This window comes from Setaria viridis, chromosome 3 (assembly GCF_005286985.2).
Source record: "Setaria viridis chromosome 3, Setaria_viridis_v4.0, whole genome shotgun sequence".
Classification (NCBI taxonomy): Eukaryota; Viridiplantae; Streptophyta; class Magnoliopsida; order Poales; family Poaceae; genus Setaria; species Setaria viridis.
In genome coordinates this window covers 12,334,154-12,347,780 of record NC_048265.2, presented here as the reverse complement: position 1 = coordinate 12,347,780, position 13,627 = coordinate 12,334,154, and positions in this window count along the sequence as shown.

Genomic DNA, 13,627 nt, shown 5'->3' with positions numbered 1-13,627 from the left:
CCAACTGCTCCAGGAGGATTCAACCGAGTACTCGTGGCAATCGACATATTCACCAAGTGGATCGAGGTCAAACTAGTCACTTACCCCAAGGCGGACCGAGTCCTCGACTTCTTGGACGAAATTGTACACCGTTACGGTTTTCCAAACAGGATCATCACAGACCTAGGGTCAAACTTCAACAATCATGACTTCTGGGAGTACTGCGAGAATAGCGGGATCGATGTCCGCTATGTCTCAGTTGCTCACCCGCGAGCTAACGGACAAGTCGAGCGTGCCAATGGCATGATACTTGAAGCTCTCAAGAAACGACTATATGACGTCGGCAACACAAAAGGAGGCAAATGGCTCAAGGAATTACCCAATGCTCTGTGGGGACTACGAACCCAACCATGCAAGACTACTGGGCTCTCTCCCTATTTTCTTGTATATGGCTCAGAAGCTATACTACCCGCATACATCATGTGGCAATCTCCTTCAGTCGAACAATACGATGAAGAACTGGCAGAAGAAACAAGGCGCACAGATCTGGATAGTCTAGAAGAAGCAAGATGCGCAACGCTAGTGCAATCTGCCAGATACCTTGATGGGTTAAGGCGTTACCACGACCGCAACGTCAAAGAACGATCTTTCAACTTGGGCGACATGGTCCTCAAACGAATCCAAGACACGTAAGGGTTGCACAAACTCAATTCGCCATGGGAGGGTCCTTACATCGTATCCAAGGTTACGGGACCCAGATCTTACAGACTACAAGAGCTCTCAGGAGAACAAGTACCAAACTCTTGGAATATAGAACACCTTTGTCGCTACTACCCATAGCAGAACTCGAGTAATTGCTTCGAGCAAAAAATCGTCAACTACACGAGCCAATAGCTCGACTACCAACTAGAAGATGTACTATTCTTGACTCAAGACTACCAACCTAACAGGCATTCCAGCTCTTGTACAAAGCCTCAGCGGTAGAGTAATTCTTTACTCGAGACCGAAGATACATCAAGATTACATATGAGTTCGGGTACTCGAAATACAATACAAGAGAACTGCAAGCAACTGCCTACTGGCGGGCTGCATTTAAGCCTCAGGTTTTTACAATATCACAAGGCCGCTTAGACCTGCCGACTACAACGGGTGGGACCTACATGCAAGGAAGCTGCGCAAAACACAGCCATATCCAAGTCCTCTACCCAAGGCAATGCCAGGTACTCCTGCACCGCCGCTGCCTTGACAGCAGCAACGATGAATCCCGCGCGCCGCGCCAAGAGGGAACTAAGGCTGCTCTTTTGCTAGCCTTGCCGAGCCAACCCACTCTACGACCACACCTCCACCTCTAAGTGAGAGGGATAAAGACCGCGGCACTCATCACCCATCACCCGCGAGTTCCAGCGCGTACTCCGCTGGATCACGAGCTGCAAGATGAGACGCGCGATGAAACCTCCTACGAGGATTCTTCTAGCATCGCGGCTATCCCTACGAGCGCTAGAGTCTGTGGAGGGAAGGTGGTCTCAATCTACGAGGAATCTTCTAGCACCGGTGTACTCTTTGAAGGCTCTCTACTCTCAAACAATAGCAACCGAAGGCAATCCATCACTACTCAGAAGCTTGATTCGGGTTGACCTCCAGAGGTGGCCTATTTATAGCTAGGTGCTACAACTACCAACCACCCAGGAGTTACTATGCGTCCATGATCGATGTGTCTGACGACCCCTGACTCTACCCACGTGAAAGCATTCACGCCACAAAGAACAAAAAAGTACAGTACACCCGTGCACCCCCAGTTCAAAAAGCAGGGTACTCGACAAACACCACGACTACTCAAAACTCAGAACTACTCCAGCCAAGCATGGCCTGCGCTCAAAACGCATCCTTGTCTCGGGGGCTTGGATAAGTCCGACCCTCTAGGCCAGGGGTCGGGCGATACGAAGCCTTACGACAAGGGGTCGGGCACATCCGACCCTGGGACCAAGGGTCGGGCGAGGCGGAGTTCCATCCTCAAAGGGTCGGGCGTGTCCGACCCCGAGACCTTGGGTCGGGCAAGACGGAATAAACTACTCCTCACCCACGTCAAGACAACCACTTCAAACAACAACAATATGTACAAGGGTTCATTCATCAGACAAAGTATTGTTTAGAGTACCCGGCCATTTACAAGAGTGCATAAAACTTGACGGCTCCTCCAGCGATACAAATTTAGACATCTTGGACACGATTGGCTCCGTCTCCTCGAGGTACTGCGCATAAGCTTCTTCTGTGCAGTTGCGAGCAACGCTGTCACTAGCTGCCACCAAATCTGCCCTCGGGTAGTATGACTTGACCACAATAAGGACTTGTTTGCAAACAGCCTTGCAGGGGCCGGCCACCTTACCCGGAGCAACCTTCAAACGCTCGACTAGTGATTGAGGCCCTACGTCCTCTTCCAAGGGGGCAATAGTGTTCACCAAGTCTTGAGCAGCATCAGTTAGCTCTTGGAGCTCACCTCGAAGTCTTCCTATGGTCTGGGCATGATCCCTGCATGCCACCATGGCCATAGAAAGCATCACCCCATTCTGGATCTTCCTGTCATGCTGATGCTCGCAGGCAGCTTGTTCTTCCGTCAGCGTGGTCCGAAGATGTTCAGCTTCATCCTCCACTCGGTCGTGTGCGTTTCTCTAGTCAAGGAGTTGGCTACTCGCAGCAGCCTTTTTCCTCTTGATCTCTACAAAAACGGCCAAGTTCAAACACAACTGACTATAGTCGGACATACTCGGAAGATGCAAAGTACTCACTTTGATACTTTTTATTCAAAGACTTGCAGCGGCTCTCCAGCTTCTGCTGCAAGACTTCATGATCTGACCGCTCCACAGCAAAGGATTTCGCTCCAGCTTCATGAACCCTTAAGGATTTTGTAAGTCGGGCACACTCCTGCTCCAATTGATGGTTTCTTTCCTGAAGGGCCCGAGTGTTCCTTTGCGTCTGGTCATACAGCTCCTACAAAGCAATGCAATCGGTGAAGTCCATTAATCATTAACTCTGTTAGACAAAGCAAAGAAAACACACCTGTAAGTTACGAAAAACATCAACGGCCCTCTGAAACTCTGACTCAGACGGAAGCTCGAGTACTAGACCCTCAGTACTCTTCACATAGTGCGGAGCTGCACCCAAGGCGGTACCTGAGACACAAGCATAAGTCAATTCAATACCACGACTACAATACCAAGACCCCGATTACATACCTGCAACAGTTGGTTCTTTGGATTTCTCCACATCCACTACAGCCAGAGCTCCGCCAGTAGATGCCGTCAAAGTTATATTTCCTGAACCCGAAGCAGCCGAGGGGTCCTCCACCGAGCGGATCACCTCTTGAAGCATAGACATGGTAGCTCCAAGGCGACCAGCATCAACTCCGGATACTTCTTCAACAATCAAATCCTCCAAAGGAGCAGAAAGCGTAGTCGGGGGACACGACTCTACTCTTGCCTCCATAGGGATAGTCTTCTCTGTATCCCTACATCAAAATATAAAGTCATCTCACGGCCTCAAGAAAGCTTGATGGTACAAACAAGGACAAACAACTCACCGAGTTGATCGTGGTGACAATCGCACACGCTTCTTCTCGGTGACAGGCGGTCGAGTACTCGGCACCACAGGAGTAGCTGCTGGCGCTGTCTTCTCGCCAAGACCTGAAAACAACAGGGTCAAGACTACAACAAATTCGGACTAACAAAAAAGTCGGGAAGAGAACTCACCACTAGCAATCACATTGGATAACAAAGAATCATTAGCAACTACTGGCGATACCACCTTCGCAATGCCAATCCCTCCGGCAGGCAAACCTAGGACTGCCTAGTTAGAGACCAGCAGCGCGGAAGCCGATGGAGCCTGGACTGTCAACTCGGAGGCTACTCCAGCATCTGCTGGCGGCACCCCTTCTAGCACCTTCTGAACAGACGTAACATCACCGTCCTGGGCAGTCACGACTACTTCATCCGAAGTAGCGTCATCATCACCAAGCGCTGCGTCGTCAGCCTTTTGAGACAGACATAGTGATCAAAAAAGATTACAAGTTCAAATCCATCAGCTACAAGTGAAGTACACGGCTACACACCTTGGTACCTAGAGACTTCTTAGTAGGAGAAGTTGAAGCAGACTTAGCAGCAGACCTCTTGCGGACTACTCGATGTTTCTTCACAGGAGGAGAAGGCTCGTCCTCTGACTCCTCAACAACAGATTCTTCCTCTGATTGCGCCAGATAGCCAGCAAGGACTCGGGACTACAAAAACAAGTCGATATTCAAAACAAATATCCTAAAAGTTCAAAAAAGTACAAATCAAGTGAAAGGACATACCACTTCTGGCTCATACCAAGCATTATACTGATGAAGAGCTGAAGGAATAACTAGTACTCCTTGATAGTTCCTGAAGAACTTGGCCAGCGGCGCCTCCACATCATCATCAGATATATCCTCATCAGACATACGCGATGGATCGTTAAATCCTGAGTACTCACCCCCTGAGTGAGCCTGTTTCTGAAGAGGCTGAACCCTTCTCTTGAGAAAACTGGCCGCCACGGTAATCCTAGTCAAACCGAGTGCTTTCAACTCGGTAATTTGGTGCAGCAAATGGTCAAGCTCCGGGGTATCTTCAGGTTCGCTCACCCAGTTCTCTGCGTACTGTGGCGCATGACCAGTAACCACCGGCAAGCGAGGATCATGGTTCCCAATATAGAACCACCTTTTTTTCCACTCCCCATGGGAGTCAGTCAAATTGTATTCAATATATGCGCCTGAGTTCCTGAGTTGGAACCCGGCGCCTACAAAGACCTCCGTCCTAAGTGCACTAGGCTGAGGTTTACAGCGAAACAACTTCCTAAACAGTTCAAGGCTAGGAGGAACCCCCAAGTAAACTTCGTAGAGGTGCACAAAAATTGACATATGCAGTACACCATTGGGGTTCAAATGTACAAGTTGAAGCTTATAGTACTCGAGGATACCTTTGAAGAAGTCGAAGGTGGGCACTGCCAACCCCCTCTCCACAAAGTGTGCAAGCATCACCATCTCGTTGGGGTGTTCCTCGAACTGTCACGCATTCGCAAAAGCAGGGCACCACTCGAGTACCCCTTTCGACTGCAAAAGCTTGGCGTCGACAAGCGCCTGAACAACCTCCTCCTTCATCACCGAATGCTGCCACGTCGCTTCAGGCGGCGGCGGCGCAGTCTGGTTCGTTGGCCCTACCTTCGGTGCTGGCAATACCAGCTCCTTCCCCTTGTTTGACTTCACCTTTCCCGCCGTTGGAGCCTTGCCTTGAGCCTTCTCGGGTTTCTTCCCCATCTTCTTGGTGCGCATCCGCTGTTTTCAACCTCAGCAAAATGCACTCACCCTCGGATCTCTCTCAAGGGAGCAGCAATGGCGGCGGCAGCACTAGACAATCGCGATGGCGCAAATGCGGAACAGAAGCGCAGGGGAGGAAGAAAAGCAGATCTATTACAGTGGCGTGTAAACCTAACCGAAAGAAAGCCCCCAGTTATATCTCCGCCACCTCCGGATTCCAAGCGTCAGTTACGCAACGGAAAGGTTTAAAGCAAATTAATTGCCTTAAACACCAAACGGCTACTCTTTTCAATGGGTTTTGACCACTTCAACGACAAAAATCGCCTAAGTGCTTGGGAGTTGCGGGTACCGTACCCGATGGTTAAAATTTTCTTTTTCAGTTACCAAGGGTAAAACAGCCAAGAAGCAGGATTGACCCTAAGCCTGACTCTTCGACTCAACCTAAGGCTCGGGGGCTACTCCATATGGAGTGCGATTGTCATCGCACTACCATATAAAAAATTCCCGGAACAGAAGCAACTCAAAGGATCAAGAAGAGTACCTTCCAGCCATGCGACAGTACTCGAGCACTTCGGACACTACAACCTCTACGACGAACTACTCGGATAGTGCCCACAGTACTCGAGACTGTGGCGCACGACTACAATGTACTCGGGGCCTTGTCGGGCATGCACCCCAGGCCCATGAGTAGACCTTGGATGGCCCACTAAGGGACGTACTCGGATGTGATAAGGACAAGGGGATAGACTTATCCCACTTGGACTAGTCAAGTATGGATATGGAAAGCTACTCGGGCCATGCCGAGTAGAACTCTGTGATTGTACTCGACTAGGACTCGGACTTGTAACCCTGTCCTCCCGTGTATATAAGGGCGGGCAGGGACCCCCCTCAAACAGAACAACTCCAAGTGCATCTAAGATCAATACAAACAAACACACAGGACGTAGTGTATTACGCGATCTAGCGGCACGAACCTGTCTAAATCGTGTTCCTTGCGTCACCATTGATTCCTTGATTCTCGACGGCCCTTACCGCACAAAAGACCACCTAGGGTACCCCCTAGGCGGGTTGCCGGTCTAAAACACCGACAGTGTCATCTACTAGTACACGAAGCCCATTAATCAGGTCTTTTCTAGGATATAGCCAATGCAATAGAGCTCCATCTTGGACATTGCAATGATCCTTCAGGTGACCCCAAATCTCAAGTAGAGACACTTTGTCTCTATCTATGTATGAGACCTCTTTCTTTCCAACTGTAACACCTAGTGTTATTAAAAGCCTAAGAAGGTCATTAAGAGGTTAATGATACAATTTGGATTAAAAAGAAGTATTATGAGCCAAGTTCAAATTTGAGTCAAATTTGACAAAAATTCAAATTAAAGATTCAAATTTGTAAAAATTTGATAAAAATGTGGAATCAAGAGTTGAAGGTGTTTAGAATTCAAAGAAATCAAGTTTGAGATCAAATTCAAGTCATAGGCATCTCAAATGCTTAGTCAAAGTTGTTGACTTGGATCACTATTCGCAATCTAAAAATTTTCCAAGTCTGAAATAGTGGCAACTAGCCAACTTTGAAATTGCTTTATGAATAATTTTTCATCTAAGCTCGGGGATGTTTTGGATCACAAGTGGACTTGGACCATCAGTGTATAATTTGGAGAAGTTGTTGGCTAGAGAATTCAAAACATTCAAATTTTAAATGAGGCCCAAAGTTTGAAAGTTCACACTGGTGGAGCTTTGTTGAAATTGAATGGCAATTGCCATTAGACTCTGAAATCAGTGCTAAGTGGCCCACTTTGGACCGCGTTTTTGAAGATTTCTATATGTAGAGGTTGGATAAGATCATGCAAAATGGGATCTCTATTATGAGGTTAACAAGTTTCAGTAGTTGTTGGACAAACAAAATTAAGTTTCGATATTCAAATTGGAGCTCAAAGATGGAACAATGTGCCCGCGTGTTAGTGATAAAGGATAGGGCGGGTGTTGTGGCGTCCCGCCCCCCCGGGGCCGGGCCCGCTTACTCCCTCACAGACCAACACAAGTTTTTTCTGCGCACTTTGTCCTCACTCGTGCGCACCCGGAAAGAACTTCCCGGTCGGTCACCCATCCCGAAATTGCTCCGGGCCAAGCACGCTTAACCCCGGAGTTCTTTGAGGATGAGCTTCCGGAAAAGAAGTTGCAACTTGTTGGTACGAGTATTCTATCAATCCTATTAAGCCTTGGGCCAGGATGTCACAGGGGTGAGTGAGTAAAGGAGTTCCAAGGGGGTTTTCCGGTAAAAACTAATTTAGAGTTTTAGAAATTAGATTTAAATTCTATTTTCATATTTAATTTATTTTAAATTGTAGAAATATCCAAAATTAGTGAAACCAATTTTATTAGGTGTATTTTATTTTACTTTATGCATTAAAATTTTTAAACCCTAGGATAAGATAATAAAATTTAGGTATTTATTTAGTACCTTTATTTAAGGTATTTAAATAAATACTTAACCTTTATAAAATGTATAAAATTTTGAATAATGTTTTATTGTTCACAAAATGCTTATTAATCCATAGGAATTAGGTTTTAAGATTAGAAATTATTTAATGCTTTTCTAAATAAAAGAAAAGGCTTAAGTTAGGTTAGTTAAGAAAATAATTTGTGGGTTAATCTTTTATGGGTAGATTAGTGTTGGCTTGCAACTTTATCATGAAGATAAGTTGTATAGTCAGTGTTTCAAAAAGTTTTGCATATTCTAACTGTGACATGCATCATATTGTAGAACCTTAAGCTCTGGAAGTGGATTTCGTGGAATTATCTGAAGGACCTAAGGAATTCGAGGAGGTTATTGAAGTTGTTCCTTGTGTTGAAGGATCTCCTGAAAGAACTAACTTTTTTGTGACCAAAGGCAAGCCACGGAGCATCTACACCTATTTAATTTTAGAAATTACTATTCATGTATCCAAATTAGTGGTTATTTCCTTATTTATGCATTAAGTCTAGGAGTTGTTTGAAACCTTACTCTTATGCATAATCCAACCTTGTTTGTAGGACATCTTTGCCACCTGTTCAAATAATTAGTAATTATCTATGCTTAGAAATGCTTAGATTCACCTTTGAGTAACTTTTGTTGCTCAACCACTTAAGGTTAATATTGTCATACACTTAAACTCAAGGAAATGGTTTGGTTTTTGAAAGTGGACATAAGCTAGAGTTGGTAGTTCTATCATCTGAGATTAATTTATTTAAGGCCGGTTCGTTGTTTTAACCGCTGATCAAGTGATATTACCTAGTTGCTTACAGCCTGTGGGAACCAGCAAGCCTGGTAGGTTAGTTAGCTCTCTGATTGGAAATGTTCTTACCCGTGCTTGGCGTGTGGGAGAAAGGTAGGGGCGTAGCCTAAAACTCACATGGAGATCAGGCCAGACGTGGCGTCCCATGTGGGGGTGCGTCCTTGTGTTCGGTAATTATAGTTTCGATCTTTGGGTACGGCTAATTGAAAGGTTGTTATGTGCAAACCAATCAGTTGTGCATGGCTGGTGATTAGGTATCTCCTACAGGATGTAAATTGGTCTGGATCACCGCAATTCTCGGTTATCAATCCCAATGAGTTTAAACCTAGCCGCCACCGCCACAAGGTGAAAAATAGGGATTAGATCAGATCACCGCGATGACCAACGCCGGCGGGAGTCAGGAGGTGCAAGGAAGCCCTCAGGCAGATCGGCCTGTGGAGACCTAGGCTGATCGGCCTAGAGTGTTCCTGCGCCCCCTCGCCACCATCTTCGGTGACGACATTCTCCAGACTCTCTTTCACCCCTTTTTGCATCAATCTCTATAAGATGATGGGGGTAAAGCCTCTATTAATCCCTAGGATTGTTTGGATCTTTGATATGTAACTGTTACATGTACATTATGCCTATCAATGCTTCATGGTCTATGTCATTTCAATGCTTTATTTACATATGTGAGCGCTTCATATGTCCATAGTGGAGTTTGTAGTAATCGTGGTGATTAGCTTAACTTTGCGGATGCTTTGATATAGATGTGTGAGCGGAGTTGTTGAGTATCCCTGAGTAGTGATAGTATGCAGGAGGGAGAGAGCCGAGCGAGCTTTCTGTGATAGCTAGTGAAGGCATCACCTATTTATGTAGTAGATGCATATTCATATGAACCTAGATCCTAGGGAGGGAACACATATCTATCTTTGTTTGCCATCTTATATCAACATTTGCTTTTAGTTTAGTTTAGATTAGTATGTCTCTCTACACAACTCATATTGCTTGGTTTCGTTGGTAAGATTAGTATCGAGTGAGAGCTAGCAATCCACCCTTTCCACAGATTGATAAACCTTAGGGGAATACTCTAAGGAAAAAGCTACAACTGATCCGTGCGCTTGCGGTTCACCAATTGGCGCGCTAATTGCCGTCAACAAGCTTTTCTGGTGCCATTGCTGGGGAACAAGTTAGTTTGTTGTGTTTGATCTTTGTATTGATTTTGGGAACCCACTAATACTTAATTTTCGTGTAGATCTTTTTGTTTTTATTTTTCTTTTCAGTGCCTTGATGTATCTGTTTGTCACACCATTGGAAAACAAAGAAATGTCGCTAAGGGAATTAGCAATGCCATCATCAGGGGACTTTGAGCTGCAAAAATCAAATTTGGAAATTGCTACAACCCACTATGAATTGAATCATGGAATCATCAAGTTAGTGGTGACAAGCCCTTTTAGAGGATTGGAGGACGACAACCCATATAGACACATGGAGCAATTCACGATGATATGCAACATGGTGCAACAAGGAGTTTCGACTGCTTGGTTCATGTGGAATATTTTTCCATTCTCTCTTAAAGGTGAAGCGCGAAGGTGGTACACACTTGCATCTATTGAAGTGAAGGGAAAATGGGATGAGCTCGTGAAGGAATTCTGCATACAATATTTTCCTTTAAGTAAGGTATAATGTTTAAGGATGCAAGTGATTTGTTTCAAGCAAGGAGAGGATGAAGAAATTGGTGAAGCCTGAAACCGATTTAATGGACTACTCAAGCAAGGCTCGAATTTGGGACCTTCTGGTGACATGATGTTGCATTCATTTTATTTTTCATTAACCCCTCACTCTACCCAATATGTAAGAATATGTGCACGAGGTAATTTCATGGTGAAAACAATTAAAGAAGCTACACAGATCTTAGAAAGGATAAGCAATGTAGAAAGTGTGGAGCGAGAGTGGTAGAAACTCTGCTAGAAGGAGGAAAGCGACAAGAACAAGCTCGAGATGCTTGCTGAAATTTTTGAAAATGATGAACCAGAGCTCAAGGAAGATGAACCGGCCACACCAAAAATCAAAGAACCACTTCTTCAAGTAAGAGAAGTCGCTACGCATATTACAACTGCTAAAACTAACATGAATGCATGCCGACCTTTCGAGAATGCTAGACCATTGGCGGAATTCGAATAGCTTGATTGGATTCCGATTGATTTTGACCATTTAAACAGCAACATACGACATAAAAAACACTGAAGCAAAACTAAAAAAATTGATGATATATTTGATCAAGATATGAGTGGGGAATCAATCCAGAAGATGTTTGAAGAAGAAGAATTAGAGTCACTAGAGAGAAAGACAATGAAGAGAAGAGGTACTGAGATGGGAATCACCCCCAACTTGAAAAATCTGTAGAAATATTTCAAGATCTCTTCTCTAATAATTCTGGTGATATGGCTGAAGTTTCAGAGGATAAATTTCAGAAAACAAGAGCGCGCAATGTGAAGAACGAGTGGGAGAAAGATGACACAGAGAAGATGCAGAAACAGGCCAAGCCAATCGGCCTGATGTGTTCATGCCAACCGGCCAGGGTGCATTTTGCACACCTGGAAGCTCCCTCTGCATAAGTTTATAGCTTGTGTGCTATTAAAGCAGGAACACCAGAGAATGAGGACATGGTAGTGCTCAAAGATGAAGAAAAGAGTGAGTTTTCAACAAGTGATCTTAATGACATGTGGCACATGGAAGATAATGAAGGCAATGCAAAAGACTTTCAAGATGAAGATGTGGTTAAAATCCCAAATAATGAAGACTTCGAAGAAGAGGTGACTGGTAATATTGCTAATGAATTGCATGTTCCACATGATAGAGAAAAGATGAAATTTCAAGGTGATGACGAAGAACCACCTCCAATTATTGAGATCAATCTGCTTTCAACTCCAGTAGATGAATCAAAAGTCACTCTTGTTGAAAAAGCTCAAAGGTCAAGGTACACATTAAACTCTCAAGGTAATATTGGTTTTGATAATGATATCTTGAATTGCCTATGTTCATCCAATAGTATGGACGATATATTAAATTCTATGCATTGCACCTTTGTTTATCATATTTATAGGCTAGAATTTCTTGAGAATGATAAAGAGGCAATGCTTTTATTTGAACCTTCAGAACCTTTGCCTTGTGAAGATCTTAGTGCTATGCAAGAAATATATGCTATATTTAATTGCACCATGATATTCTTTTGCAAATCAATTGTGGTTGTGATTACGGATGCTTATGTTTACAATAAGTTTTGCAAATATCGATCTTGCTTTGCGCTAGGTCAAGCTAATGACCTTAAAAGAGCACTTGCCAGGTGATTGGCCAAATTTCACTAACCAGGCAGGAACATGAGATCCAATTGATGTGGAGAAGTCATGCCAAAAGAGTTGCAAGTTGGATCATCAACATCTCAGGTTGAATGTTGCTATTGTGATCAATTTTCTGCCCGTGATCAGAGATGTAAAATAGAAGAAAATTAGATATTCAGAAGGCCCATCAAATCTTCTTTCCAACTCATCAAGAATCGCTAATTTTGGAGATCCGTACGAAGTGTTATGATTAAATCTTTCAACGCTGCGCGTTCTGAAATCAGCTCAGGACAGAACTCAGTACGGGAGTAAAACAGACGCAACTCTTTCATTCGAATTCTATTTTGGGTAAATGACCACTTGTTGGAAAGGTAATTTGATGAATTTTGCAATGGAGTAGAAGTTTGGTGCATGTTTGATGCTGGACATAGAGGAATTTGATGGAGAATAGTTAGCAGCAAAGAACGACGAAAAAGGAGATGACGATGTGAGAGAAAATAGTTTGGGCAAGTCTTGTATTGAGCCTAAATTAACATGTGCAATATGGGAAGTGAATGAAAGGTGTATGGACACCTTTAGTTCTTGCATAAAGAATCATGGCTTTGTGACAACGAGAAGGTATGTGAGAAGTCGAGTTCTATGACTTTAAATGAAGCGTTTTTCAGCTTTCAGATTTGTTTCTTTTAGAAAATGAAAAAAAGAGAGCACATAACCATTCATGATGATTAACTTGTGGCTAATTAATCTAGAATTTGTTTTATTTTTAGACGATCATCATGATCATGTTCATATTTATTTTTCTGCATGCATTGCATTTTGCCATCATGTGTGCGTCCTAAAGTTCTCTTGCACCTTCGTTGCATTCTAAACATGCTTTGCATATAGTTGGCTTGGTTGTTCTTTATAGTTTATGATAAATGCTTTAATATCCATGTTAATGCTTCATGGACATTTTCCTTTAGCATTCTTGTGTAAATATGGTGTTTAAACTTGATTGCAGACCATCAACGTTTAGTTTAATAAACCTTGCTAGCTATCCATCTTGTTTTCATGGTGCATTGGTTGGTTTATAAGTTTTGTAATACGCTTTTTTTTCTTATGCTTTAAAGAATTTTTTATCTTGGGATAGACATGGTATTTTGACCCTGGTTAATTAATGTCTATGGCTGCGGAGAAATTCAGCAAACTAGTTATAAACATGGTTTTTAGAACTAGGCGTAAACATTATCTTTGCTTATATGCTTTCCTCTCATATGCATATACACCTTGCACTCACATACACCCATTAGGTTTTTATCTTTTTTTTTTCACTAGACTAATTATGCCACAAGTTAAGAATCTTAGGATGTGTTGTTGGTTTGTTGTCAATTGTTTCAACTCCCAATCATCACTCTGGGGGTAGTATGTGCACTTGAATTGTTTTGCAGGCATGATGAAAAATGCTCTCATGATAAAAAGATGATAAATAAGAGATAATATGATTTGATGGTAATGAGATTCGGAGGCAACAAAATTCAAAGCACCATGGCACCACCGATCTTCTCCCGTGAGATGTTCAGGAGGTTCTATGAAGAAAGCCATCCAGATCGTCAACACGAAGGGCAGAGGCCTACTATGATCCTGTCACCTCGGTAAAAGCAAGAATTATGGAGATGAAGAACCTTTGCCGCCATGCTAGTTGCTGGTGCAGCAACGGTGATGACCTTGAAGCCGAAGGATGCGTGACATTG